The sequence below is a fragment of the Pan paniscus genome, chromosome 3 (genome assembly GCF_029289425.2).
Source record: "Pan paniscus chromosome 3, NHGRI_mPanPan1-v2.0_pri, whole genome shotgun sequence".
NCBI lineage: Eukaryota > Metazoa > Chordata > Mammalia > Primates > Hominidae > Pan > Pan paniscus.
In genome coordinates this window covers 18,693,037-18,705,461 of record NC_073252.2, presented here as the reverse complement: position 1 = coordinate 18,705,461, position 12,425 = coordinate 18,693,037, and positions in this window count along the sequence as shown.

Sequence of the window (12,425 nt, the reverse complement as noted above, 5' to 3'; positions counted from 1 at the left end):
CAATAGCAAAAGCAATAAAAAGATGGGTATGGATTCAAGAATTATAAAGAAGTGGATTCTACAACACCAGGCAATCGTTCTATTAGGAACGAGCCAAAAAACTAGTTGTTTAAGAGAAGCAACTGGGTTTGTAGAAAAGAGAGAGAATTTTACTTGGGACAAGTAGAGTTTGAAGTGTTGAGGGATATGCAGGTAAAGATGTTTAGTGGACAATCATAGATACATACCTGGAACTCAGGCAAGCTAGTGATATAAATTGGGAAGCCATTAGTAATGATATAGATGACTTTGTTGATGACCCTTTGTACAATGAAAATGCTAGGCATAGTGATTATGAAATTTATCAGAATATTCTCCAGAGCAGAGCAACCTAAAATAAATGGCATCCTAATTGTAAAGTAAAAAAAAACCTACAAACTTTATGCTCAATAAATAAAAGATACTTACTCGTATGAATTACTAAAACTGAAGACAGAACCATAGATCATTAACCTTTGTTTCCCACAATTTCTAGCACTTGGTAATTACCTCGAGGTACCCAAGAGAAAGCCCTCTGACTGTAGAAATACAGATATAAAATGCTGGAGTTCACTGAAATATGTTAAACACTAATTTGCTGATGTGTTTCAGATGTGTTTGGCACTTACTATAATGAAGATGAGTTTGTTTATACATTTTGCTCCTTTTGCTCAAAAGTTGCCATTACAAGTTTCATAAAGCACACGAATACATTCTTTGCATCCACCTAAGTCTAATCATGAATTTTAGCTATTTATAATATATGGTAATACTGTGACTGAATTCAACTAACTTACTTAAAGAAAATGGCATTGAAGAGAAAATTAATTGTGTACAAGTACAAAATTATAAGAATTTACTATAAACCCAGTTCACTCATTTGGTCTTTGAAACAACCATATGACATGTTAACATCATCCCAATTTTACATCCCCACAAAAAATAAATCCAAAACACAGAGAAGTTAATAACTTATCAAAGTCACAGAGCTGATAAATAGTAAACCCGAGTGTATTAGTCCCTTCTTACACTGCTGATAAAGACATACCTGAGATTAGGCAATTTACAAAAAAAAAAAAAAAAAAAAGAGGTTTATTGGACTTACAGTTCCATGTGGCTGGGGAGGCTGCACAATCATGGCAGAAGGTGAAAGGCACGTCTCAGATGGCGGCAGACAAGAGAAGAGAGCTTGTGCAAGGAAACTCCCCTTTTTGAAACCATCAGATCTCAGGGACTCATTCACTATCGCGAGAACAACACAGTAAAGACCCATCCCCCATAATTCAATCACCTCCCACCAGGTTCCTCCCATATGGGAGTTACAATTCAAGATGAGATTTGAGTGGGGACACAGCCAAACCATATCACTGAGCTTCCAACTCCATACCTCTCTCTAAAATTTCTCAAGGTCTTCCTTTATGTCATACTCTGAAAAAGTCAATGACTTCTCCTTCCAACACAAAGTAGGAACCAACAAATTAAATGCCAATTTGATGCACTAATAAATAATGCATGGACATTCTATTCTATTGCGTCCTTCACTCCAAAATTCTACTGCATTGACATTCTGCTGTTTCCTACTCAGCCAGTCTCAGCCTCATTCTACTTTCTTGTTGTAACCTATTCTGTTCTAAGCACAGTGGTTCATCATTTCAACACTGTCCTTAGTAGCATTGCAGAGTGCCTTAACTCTTAAACTCCCATTGAGTCAATCAGCCAATTCATGGGTTAAATCCAGAGAATTCATAGTCCCTGTCTGCAGCAGGAGAAGCTCACACAGGGCTGCTTTGTGGGTAGATGACCCAGGCGGTCACACAAAGCTTCATGATCAGATGTCCCTGTGCTTGGTTTCATGCTCTGCTGTCATTGTCTTGAATTTCTTAATAATTTTTGAGCAAGACACTCACATTTTTATTTTGCACTGGGACCTACAAATTATACTACCAATCCTGAACTCACATGACTTATTCTTATTTCTCTTCCTACCTTCTCTTGATTTATCTTTACAATGATTTACTTAATTACATTTAGGACAAAATATAAAGGAAGAGAGGGGTGCTATGCAAGGGGTGGGGAACAAAACTAGTCAGATAGATTAGGGAAGCATTCTTGAGAAAGTCAGATTTCCTCTGCATTCTGAAGAAGAAGCAGTTGCTAACTAGGCCAAGAGCTGGGAGACTGTATTGCAGGCTGAGCCTTTGAGCTTAAAGCACAGGGTGGGCTGGCAACACTAACAAAGGATATTTAACACAGTGACTGACGACTGGAACAAGGCGAGGCCACTAAGGAGGACAGCCCAGATTATGGAGGGACTGCAAAACAGCTAAGAATTTTGATCTTTATCCCCAAAAGCAGTGAGTGGCCGTCATAGCATTTAAATCAAGAAAGTGACAAGATACGACACAATATATCACACCAAGGGTATGATATCACACCAAGCCCTCACTTCTTTAAGCTTTGAGTGACCCATTCTGCATTGGCATTGACCACATCTGCAGTTCCTTGTCTCACAGTTCTCCATCTCTGAGGATGTCACCTTTTCACACCTAGCAGTTGACTTCATCTACCATTTCTGAGAAGGGTGAAGCTTCCCAGTTTCATTATTTCCATCTCTTCTCTCCTTCTCATCACGATGCTTGTAACTTTAAAGTGGCCATGTTTTTCTGTAGGCTTACCTCCACCCCTCTTGTCTAGGAAGACACACAACCTTCATTTCTTCCCAGGCTAATCTTTCCAACTATGCCCTTAATACTACCTTCATTCTTCCCCACTGGGCCTCACTCCCCGCCCTCAAGATAATCAGATCTCCTTGTTCTGGCATCTGCAATCTCACACTATCTATCCTCTCCCTCTTCTCAGCATATAGCTACAGCTCTATGCTTTCATGGAAAGCGAAAGAATATGCATCTCTTGAACTGCCATCCCTGCTTTTCTCTTCCCTTACCCACCACTTTCCTAAAATACTAAAGTAGCCACCTCTTCTATAACTCTATGGTTTGGATTTGTATCTTTCCTTTATATATGGCATCCCAGGCTCTTATCTCCAAATGTATACTTGTGTGATTGATTTCTTGGAACCAAATAAAACCATCTTAAGATGATATTTTAGCTTGAATCCATTGCCTCAGCTTGTCAAGGTCTTTTGGGATTCTTAATCTGATAGCCCAACTATTTCCTTCTTCTTGCAGCAGTGTGTGATCTGCAACTTTACAATGGATGCCTTCTGTGTGATAATGACCTTGTAAGTGAATGGGCATGGGTAACAAGCACAATTTAACACTAGTTCAGGATATAGCTTATTCCATCCATAGAAAGCGTGTTGTGGCTGGGCCCAGTGGTCCACGCCTGTAATCCCAGCACTTTGGGAGGCTGAGGCAGGCAGATTACCTGAAGTCAGGAGTTCGAGACCAGCTTGGCCAACATAGTGAAACCCTGTCTCTACTAAAAATACAAAAAAAAAAAATTAGCCGGGTGTGGTGGTGGGCACCTGTAATCCCAGCTACTTGGGAGGCTGAGGCGGGAGAATCACTTGAACCCAGGAGGCAGAGATTGCAGTGAGCCAAGACCATGCCATTGCACTCCAGCCTCGGCAACAAGAACGAAACTCCATCTCAAAAAAAACAAAAAAAATGTGTTGTAATTCTTTGCCTATTTTCAAATTCATTCTTCTGGACAGTTACATTTTCCACTAATGCAATTACATTTAAATTTTTACTAAACAAATGGAAGGTCCAACTGCTCCTATCATTTTGGATGCCAGAAACATTATCAAAAATCTAATTAAATAAAATTATTTTTAAAAAATATCTATAAGGTATACATTTGAACAAGAACATACAAATAGCTAACCCAAGAGGAAAAATATATTCATGGTTAGAAAATCTAACTAGAAACAAAAGCACAAGAGTATTATATCCTATCAGACAGTCCTCATTTTAGACAACAATGGTTTCCCCAGCATGCTCAGGGCTCATGCTGCCTGGTCTCATCAAAGCAGGGAGTGTGACTGGAGTCAACCCATTTGTGTACATAGGTTGCCCCAACAGCCAAATGAGAGGGGTGCTGAATGGGACAGTATTAAGATAACAATGCCTATTCAACCTTTTGCTTTTTGAAAATTCTACAGGCCTAAAACTAGGCAAACGAAGAATCTAATAACCTTGCCTCATAATTAGGGTAATCTTTAACAGAGCATTGTATGTGACTTCAATAACCACATAGCAATTAGGCGATTATTTGTGCCCAGTAAAAATATACCATTAATCATTAAGAAAAAAAATACAGATGAACAATAATCACACTGTATTTTTCATGGAGCTGTAACCTGAAGCATAACAATTATCATGTGCTATAATGTCCAGAATATAAACAACAGTGTAAAGACAATTTGAGAGAGAAAAACAGAAAAAAAAAAGAAAAGAAAAACTCAATCTGGACTAACTAGGGAACATATGCCAACAAAAAGAAGCACAGACAATGGAGAAAAACCAAATAATAACAAGCATCATCATCTTTCCTTATAGATTCCCACAAGCAAGTCCTATGGACTCTACCTCTTGGATCCATGCCTGTTGCTGCTGCCCTAACTCAAGCCATCAATATGTCTCATCTGGACTACTTCAATACTCTAGTATTCTTCTAAGCAGTCTCCTTGCTTCTGTCCTCTATCTGCTCCTTTCTAATCTCCATCCTGCTACTAGAATTCTCTTTCTAAAATAAAATCCTGTTCACTCCACTACCCGATTTGGAAATCCTCCATGGCTCTTCACAGTTTACAGAATAAAGTCCATATTCCTTAGTATGGCAACCAAAGTCCCTCACTAGTAAACCCTCACTACCCTCTTCAGTCTCACCTCTAGGCAATTGCCATCCTCACTCATCAAGCTCCTTCCCTCATATATGCTACCATGGTACCCTCCTCATGTATTTCAAGCATGATGGACAGTCTGCTAGGTTCTCCCACTGCCCTGCTCTGGATGGTTCCTCTTCAGGTAGCAGAGTAGAGTGCCTAGGAGCATGGACTCTGGAGCCTAAGCGCCTAGATCCAACCTCCGTTGTGCTTCTTCTTAGCTGTGTGACCTTGGAGAAGTTACTTCTTTGTGCCCATTCTTCTCACCTGCAAACTAGGAACTTAATTAAACTGCCTACCACGTAGCACTTCTGAAAGGTTCAAATGAGCTATCACAGGTACAATACTTAGAACAGTGAGAAATAAATGAGCATGTAAGTTTCCTTTTTATTATTGTCCTTGATTTTGCCATCCATTCTCTAAATTCTTAATGATCATTTAACACTCCAGTTGAATGACATTTTTCTGTAGGCCTCACCTATTCAACTTTCTCAACATTCGTCATTAGGCACTTCATTTTCTCTTCTCCCACAGCACCAAAGAACTTTGATCATATAATCAAATGACACTAATTCATTTATTGAACACCTGTTAAGGGCTATGCAAATACTAACCACAAATAAAAGAAGCTGACATAATCATTACCATTATACAGATAAAAAGACTGAAAATCGGAGAGGCAAATGAATGTCCCCTTTATACCACCAGCAGGTAGAAGAATTAGAATTCAAATTCAGCCCCATATGACCCAACCTCATACCTTTTTTCCACACAATACTGCCACCCAAGTGCACACTCATTACCCTGCATCATAGATAGGTGCTTATACATCTGTTTCTGTCTCAAACTGTGAGATTCATCTTATTTATCTTTTAATTGCAAACAACTTGCACAAGGCCTAGCACATCATATGTACTCAATAAGTTTTTATAGCCTTTCAAAATCATACTTTAAGGGAAAGTTGTCCAAGGGAAATATAATGTGGGCCACACGTATAATTTTAAATGTTTTAGTAGCCACTTTAGAAAAGATAAAAAGAAACAAGTAAAATTAATGTTTAAAATATATTTTATTTACCTTAATGCATCTGCAATATTATCATTTTAACATGTAATCTACATAAAAAGATTAATAAGATATTCTATCTTCTTTCATACTAAGTCTTTGAAATCCAATGTGTCTTTTATACTTACAACACATCTCAACTCAGAATGACCACATTTCAAGTGCTCAGAAATCACATGTGACTAGTTTACTCTATTGGACATTGCAAATTGAAGGCATATAAACTGTAAACATAAAACTAACAGGGAATTTCATCCACCCTGTGCAGGTCGACTCCAACAGTCCAAGTAGACAACACACACCCACAATCTAATCAAATCTCTCTCCTACATTCAAACAATGCCTCTACTTTCCACTCTAGGTCACTGGGACCTTCTCACAATCCTCTGAGAGTCAGGATTACTTTAGCTCTTCACTGCCTTAGACAAAGTCCACATAGGACTACTGAACAAATATTTTAACATTTTTTTAATCTTTAAATTTTTAATTTTACTAGTAAAATTTTTAAAGATTTAAATTTAAAACATTTAGAATTTTTGTTGTCCAAAGTAATGAGGATTCCCTGTGGTCTTAGAGAGTTCCCACTACCTAGGGGGATTAAGCACACATCTACATACATAGTAATTGATTTGTGCCTCTCTTGAGGAATTTTTTAAGTTCTTCCTTGTTCTTAGACCATCTGCCTGCAGAATATCTCTGCACATAAGATTTTTAATTAGAAAATTCCATGGGTTTGGCTTGACACATGGCTAAGCCCCTGATAGTTGTCCCTTGAGTCACTGTTTGACACCCAATAGACAGTAATGGAGTAAAGAGTGTCAAGGAATTTACCATGTGTTTGGGCTATAATTCAAATTTAGGAAATGTGACTGAGGCAGGATTGATCATCAAAGTCTTCAAGGTTGAAATAGAATGCAACTAAAAATAAACCCCTAAGTAGAAAAAAAGCATGAATAAGAACATTTCAGGCAGAAAACTATGTCCCAAAAGACTCAAGGGAAGGTACTGATTTCATAAATAGTTACATAGCATTTCTTACTATGTACAAGGCACTGTTCTAAGAAATTATCAAACAGTAACTCATGTATATTTTATGGACAACCCACTAAGGTAGGCCCATTTTTGCAGATGAGGAAAAGTTGTTAAGAGACTTGGAATGCATACTCTGTTAGAAAGCAACATCCCTGAGATTTGAACATAGAACCTCTACTTCCAGGGCCCATCTTCTTAAATACTACACTTTGCTGCCTCTGTGGCAATTATATGTTACATCTTGACCTTAAATTATGTTGGTTCTTGATGGTGGGTTCAAGACCAGCCTGGCCAAAATGGTGAAACCCCAACTTTAATAAAAATGCAAAAATTAGCTGGGCATAGTGGTGTGTGCCTGTAGTCCCAGCTACTCGGGAGGCTGAGGCAGGAGAATCACTTGAACCTGAGACGTAGGTTGCAGTGAGCTGAGATCGCACCACTGCACTCCAGCCTGGGTGACAGAGCAAGACTCTGTCTCAAAAAAAAAAGAACCAACTACCTCAGGTAGATGGGCTACCTGCAGTAAAAAGAAACATAGGTTAATTCTAATTGAGCCATCTTAAGAGACAACTGAACATTTTAATAGAAGACTCATTTTATATCCTAAGAGAATCTCTGGAGTATTTGATCTGGAGCAGAAGTTTGGAATATTTGAACTCAACATTGTTTTTTCATAGCCATTAACTCACTTTACTAGCAACGCATAAACAAGTTCTGTCTATAAGTTCCCACTGCAGAGTACATGTAGCTCCAGCACAGGAGCCATAATAGAGAGAACTTTATTTTTAAACTTTAGGGACATTCTAGTGACAAGTCAACAATAATACAGGCTCTTGTTTTATTTCAGAAATGTTTCCAGTTGTCAAATAGGCACAACCAAAAGCTATTCTTTTTTTTTTTTTTTTTTAATCTTCCTCCTATGGCTACTTTGGTAAAATCAAGGAGGAAGGTAAAATCACTATTCTCAAACATCTTATAGTTTTGTTCATTTGTTCATTTTGTTCATTTGTTCATTTCAATTCAATTTAACATATAATTGCTTAGCACCTATGTGCCAGGTGTCCTCGTAGGCAATAAGAAAAGTAAGATGAATAAAGCACAAATCTTCCCTCAAGGAGCTTAACATGTTATAGATACATAAGCAAATAACTATTATACTCTAAGACAAGTTATATGGAAGGATTAGAAATACATGCTATGAACCTACAAAAGAAGCTACAACTAATTCTGGTAGAATGAAGGAAATGGGCATTTATTTGCTTAATAATGATTTTTATTCTATTTTATTTATTTTTATTATTATACTTTAAGCTCTGGGATACATGTGCAGAACATGCAGGTTTGTTTCATAAGTAAAGTGACATGGTGGTCTGCGGCGCCCATCAACCTATCATGTACATTAGGTAGATGCTATTCCTAATGCTATCCCTCCCCTAGCCTCCCACTCACCAACAGGCTCCAGTGTGTGATGTTCCCCCTCCTTGTGTCCATGTGTTCTCATTGTTCAACTCCCACTTATGAGTAAGAACATGCAGTGTTTGGTTTTCTGTTCCTGTGTTAGTTTGCTGAGAATGATGGTTTCCAGCTTCATCCATGTCCCTGCAAAGAAGATCAACTCATCCTTTTCATGGCTGCATAGTATTCCATGATGTATATGTGCCACATTTTCTTTATCCAATCTATCATTGTTGGGCATTTGGGTTGGTTCCAAGTATTTGCTATTGTGAACAGTGCTGCAATAAACATACGTGTGCATGTATCTTTATAGTAGAATGATTTATAATCCTAATGCTATTTCTGGTTCTAGATCCCTGAGGAATCACCACACTGTCTTCCACAATGATTGAACTAATTTACGCTTCATGATTTTTAAAGGATTGTTTAGAAAAACATTGAGCTAACTACAATAAAAGAATGAAATAAGTATACAGATTGTACAGGGAGAAATCCAAGGAAAGAATGATTAATTTTACCTAGGAAAGTAAAGAAAGGCTTCAAGGTGGCAATGATATTTGAGCTAAGAAGAGTACATAGGACTTCTTCAAGGGACAAGTGGCATGGTCACAAGCAGAGGAAACGTGTGCAAAGAATCAAAGATATAAAGCATCATAGGAGGAGTGAGTAATTTCTTTGCATTTAAAAAAGCTCTCACTAACTCCTTGTTGGCAATGAGATTTGGGAGGTAATCACTTCATATAATTCTAAAACATTTACTGAGAATTTATTATGCATCACCACCTTGCAAAGTGATAGGTATATAATAATATATAAGACATGATTCCTCTTCCTAAAGATTCAAAGCTAGTAGCAGAACAATCCTTTAAGTAACTAAATGTAATTCAGTGGGACACTTGCTATAATAGAGGCAGAGTATAAGGAAAATGATGCTATTAAATTCAAATTAGGGATAAAAGACTGGTCTAAAGGTGTGATATTTGAATTGGATCTTGAGGGATGAATAAGAGTTTTCCAAGGGACAAAAAAAGAAAACATTATTTCAGACAAAGGGAACATGTGCAACGATATAATTATACAAAATATTATAGCATATTTCTGGAGAAGCAAGACTTTGGCATTGCTTCAAAGAACAGAATGACTATGAAAAAGATTGCATAGGTACACAGAGCTTATATAATGGACAGCTTTATTTTTCTTTAATAATTTCAACTTTCATTTTAGATTCAGAGGAGTATATGGGCAGGTTTGTTACCTGAGTATATTGCATGATGCTAAGGTTTAGGGTACAATTGATCTCATCACCCAAATACTGAGCATTGTGTCCAACAGTTATTATTTCAACCCTTGCCCCCGCTGCCCTAAGTAGTCTCCAGTGTCCATTGTTGTCATCTTCATGTCCATTAGTGCTCATTGGTTAGCTTCCAGTTAAAACAGAACATGCAGTATTTGGTTTTCTGTTCCTGCATTAAATTGCTTCAGATAATGGCCTCCAGCTGCATCCATGTTGCTACAAAGGACATGATTTCATTTTTATTTTTTGTAACTGAGCAGTATTCCATGGTGTATGTGTACCACATTTTCTCTATCCAATCCACCACTGATGAGTATGTAGGTTAAATCCATGTCTTTACTATTATGAATAGTGCTGCAACGAATATACTAGTGCATGTGTCTTTTTGGTAGAACTAGTTATTTTCTTACGGGTATATATTCAGTAATGGGTTTGCTGTGTCAAATGGTAGTTTGCATTAAGTTCTTTGAGACACCTCCAAACTGTTTCCCACAGTGGCTGAACTAATTTACATTCCTACAAACAGTATATAAGTGATTCTTTTTCTCCACAGCCTCACCAGCATCTGTTGTTTTTTGACTTTTTAATGATAGCCGCTCTGACTGATGTGAGATGGTATCTCATTGTGGTTCTGATTTGCATTTCTCTGATGATTAGTGATGTGGAGCAATTTTTCATATGCTCATTGGCCGCACGTTATGTTTTCTTTTGAGAAGTGTCTGTTCGTGTCTTTTGTCCATTTTTAATAGGCTTATTTATTTTTTGCTTGTTCAGTTATTTAAGCTCCTTATAGATTCTGAACACCGTTTTCCAATGCCTAGTTTACAAATATTTGTGCTCATTCTGTAGGTTGTCTGTTTACTTTGTTGATAGTTTATTTTCTCTCTGTGCAAAGCTCTTTAGTTTAATTAGGCCCTATTTGTCATATTCTGTTTTTGTTGTAATTGGTTTTAAGGACTAAATCGTAAATTCTTTCCCAAGGCCAAGGTCCAGAATAATGTTTCGTAGGTTTTCTTCTAGGATTCTTATAATTTGAAGTCTTGCATTTAAATCTTTAATCCACCTTGAGTTAATTTTTGCATGTGGTGAAAGTAGGAGCTCAGTTTTGTTCTTCTGCAAATGGCTAGCCAGTTATCCCAATACCATTTGCTGAATAGGGAGTCCTTTCCCCACAATAAAGAGCCTTATAAGAAATGCATAAATGTTGGGACTTCATGCTGTTTGTTTGTTTTTTATACAGACAGGATATCACTTTGTTGTCCAGGCCAGTCTTGAACTCCTGGGCTCAAGCCATCTACTCCGCTTTGCCTCCCAAAGTGCTCGGATTATGGGCATGAGCCATCACATCTGGCCTGCTTGGGACTTCATTCTGTAGGCAGCAGATTCATTGAGGCTTTTAAGCAGAGAAGTAATATGATTAACCCTGCCCTCCAATCAAGACTAGGCTGGCGAATTGATTGGAGAAGTTCAGACTTCAGGGCCTGGTAGAAGGTGATGGCAATGATCACTGGAGAGGATAGTAGAGGATGGTAGCCTGAAGTGTGGCTAAGTGGAAAAGGAGGTAGCAGAAGGTATAGAAGAGAGACTATTTCAGAGGTAGAATCAACATTATGTAATGGCCATTTAGATTGTGAGGAGGTTGATAAAAGGATAGTTTATTAAAGAAGGTTGATGAGGATGACAATTTGTTTCTGGATGGAGCCATTAGATAAATAGCAAGGATAACAGTAACCAAGATAGAGCAGGTGCTCTCTGACAAAGAAATATGATGGCATGGAGAAGTGGAGGTTGATGCTGTAAAGCAGAAATACCTTAAGGAGGAAGCAATCCCTTCAGGCTTTGGATGGCACCAATCTATCAGACAAATTTCCATCTGCCCACATCTACTATTTACGTTGTATTTCTTCCAAAATAAAAGAGCAATCAATTGACATCTAGTCTCCAGGCGCGACTATCCCTTCTACCTGGGATACTCATGGCAAAAACTGGCCAAGCTAAAGCAAGTAAATCAATTTGTGTCTGCCATGTTAACATCTCTGTAGGAAGTTAATTGACCCTCCTTTTGACACAAGCCCAAATGACAGATGAGAAGTGGGGGAAGATGGAAAATGGCTGGCAGTTCATGACACAAACAATGTGGGGTTGTCCTCCCATAAACAGGCTGTCTGGACAGCAGGTTATCCATGGAGCAAATCCTCAGGGAAGGTCAGAAGTTAACGGGTGCCTGAGGGTGAAGGGAGTGATTATGTAACCACAGTTGTCATGGCAACTGCAAGGAAGCCACCAGACTCGGACACCGAAAGGCACAGACTGGAGGGGACATCCTCTCTTGGCCTTAAGGAACAAGGGGCACAGAGTAAAGCCGATGGAGCACTGACTCAGCTCATCCCACCAGACTTCAACATGTGGCCACAGGTTAATTTTGGAAACCCTTGAGAGTTTAACCCTCGTCCACTGCTGCAAAGGCACTGGACTTGTGATCCTAAGGACAAGCTTCACGGACATGTTGCTTAAGTCATCTGAAATTAGGTAACTCATGGCTAAGAGAAGGTTCATAATACTTAGCTCACTTCTTAACCAACTGAGCAACTTGGGGCAAGTTAACTGAGCTTCAAAGACTCTGTTTTCTCATCAGTAAAATGTGCTAACGCCTGTCTTACTTGACAAGACTGTTCAGATGAATAAAGGAAGTAATTTAAAGGCAAGTGTCTG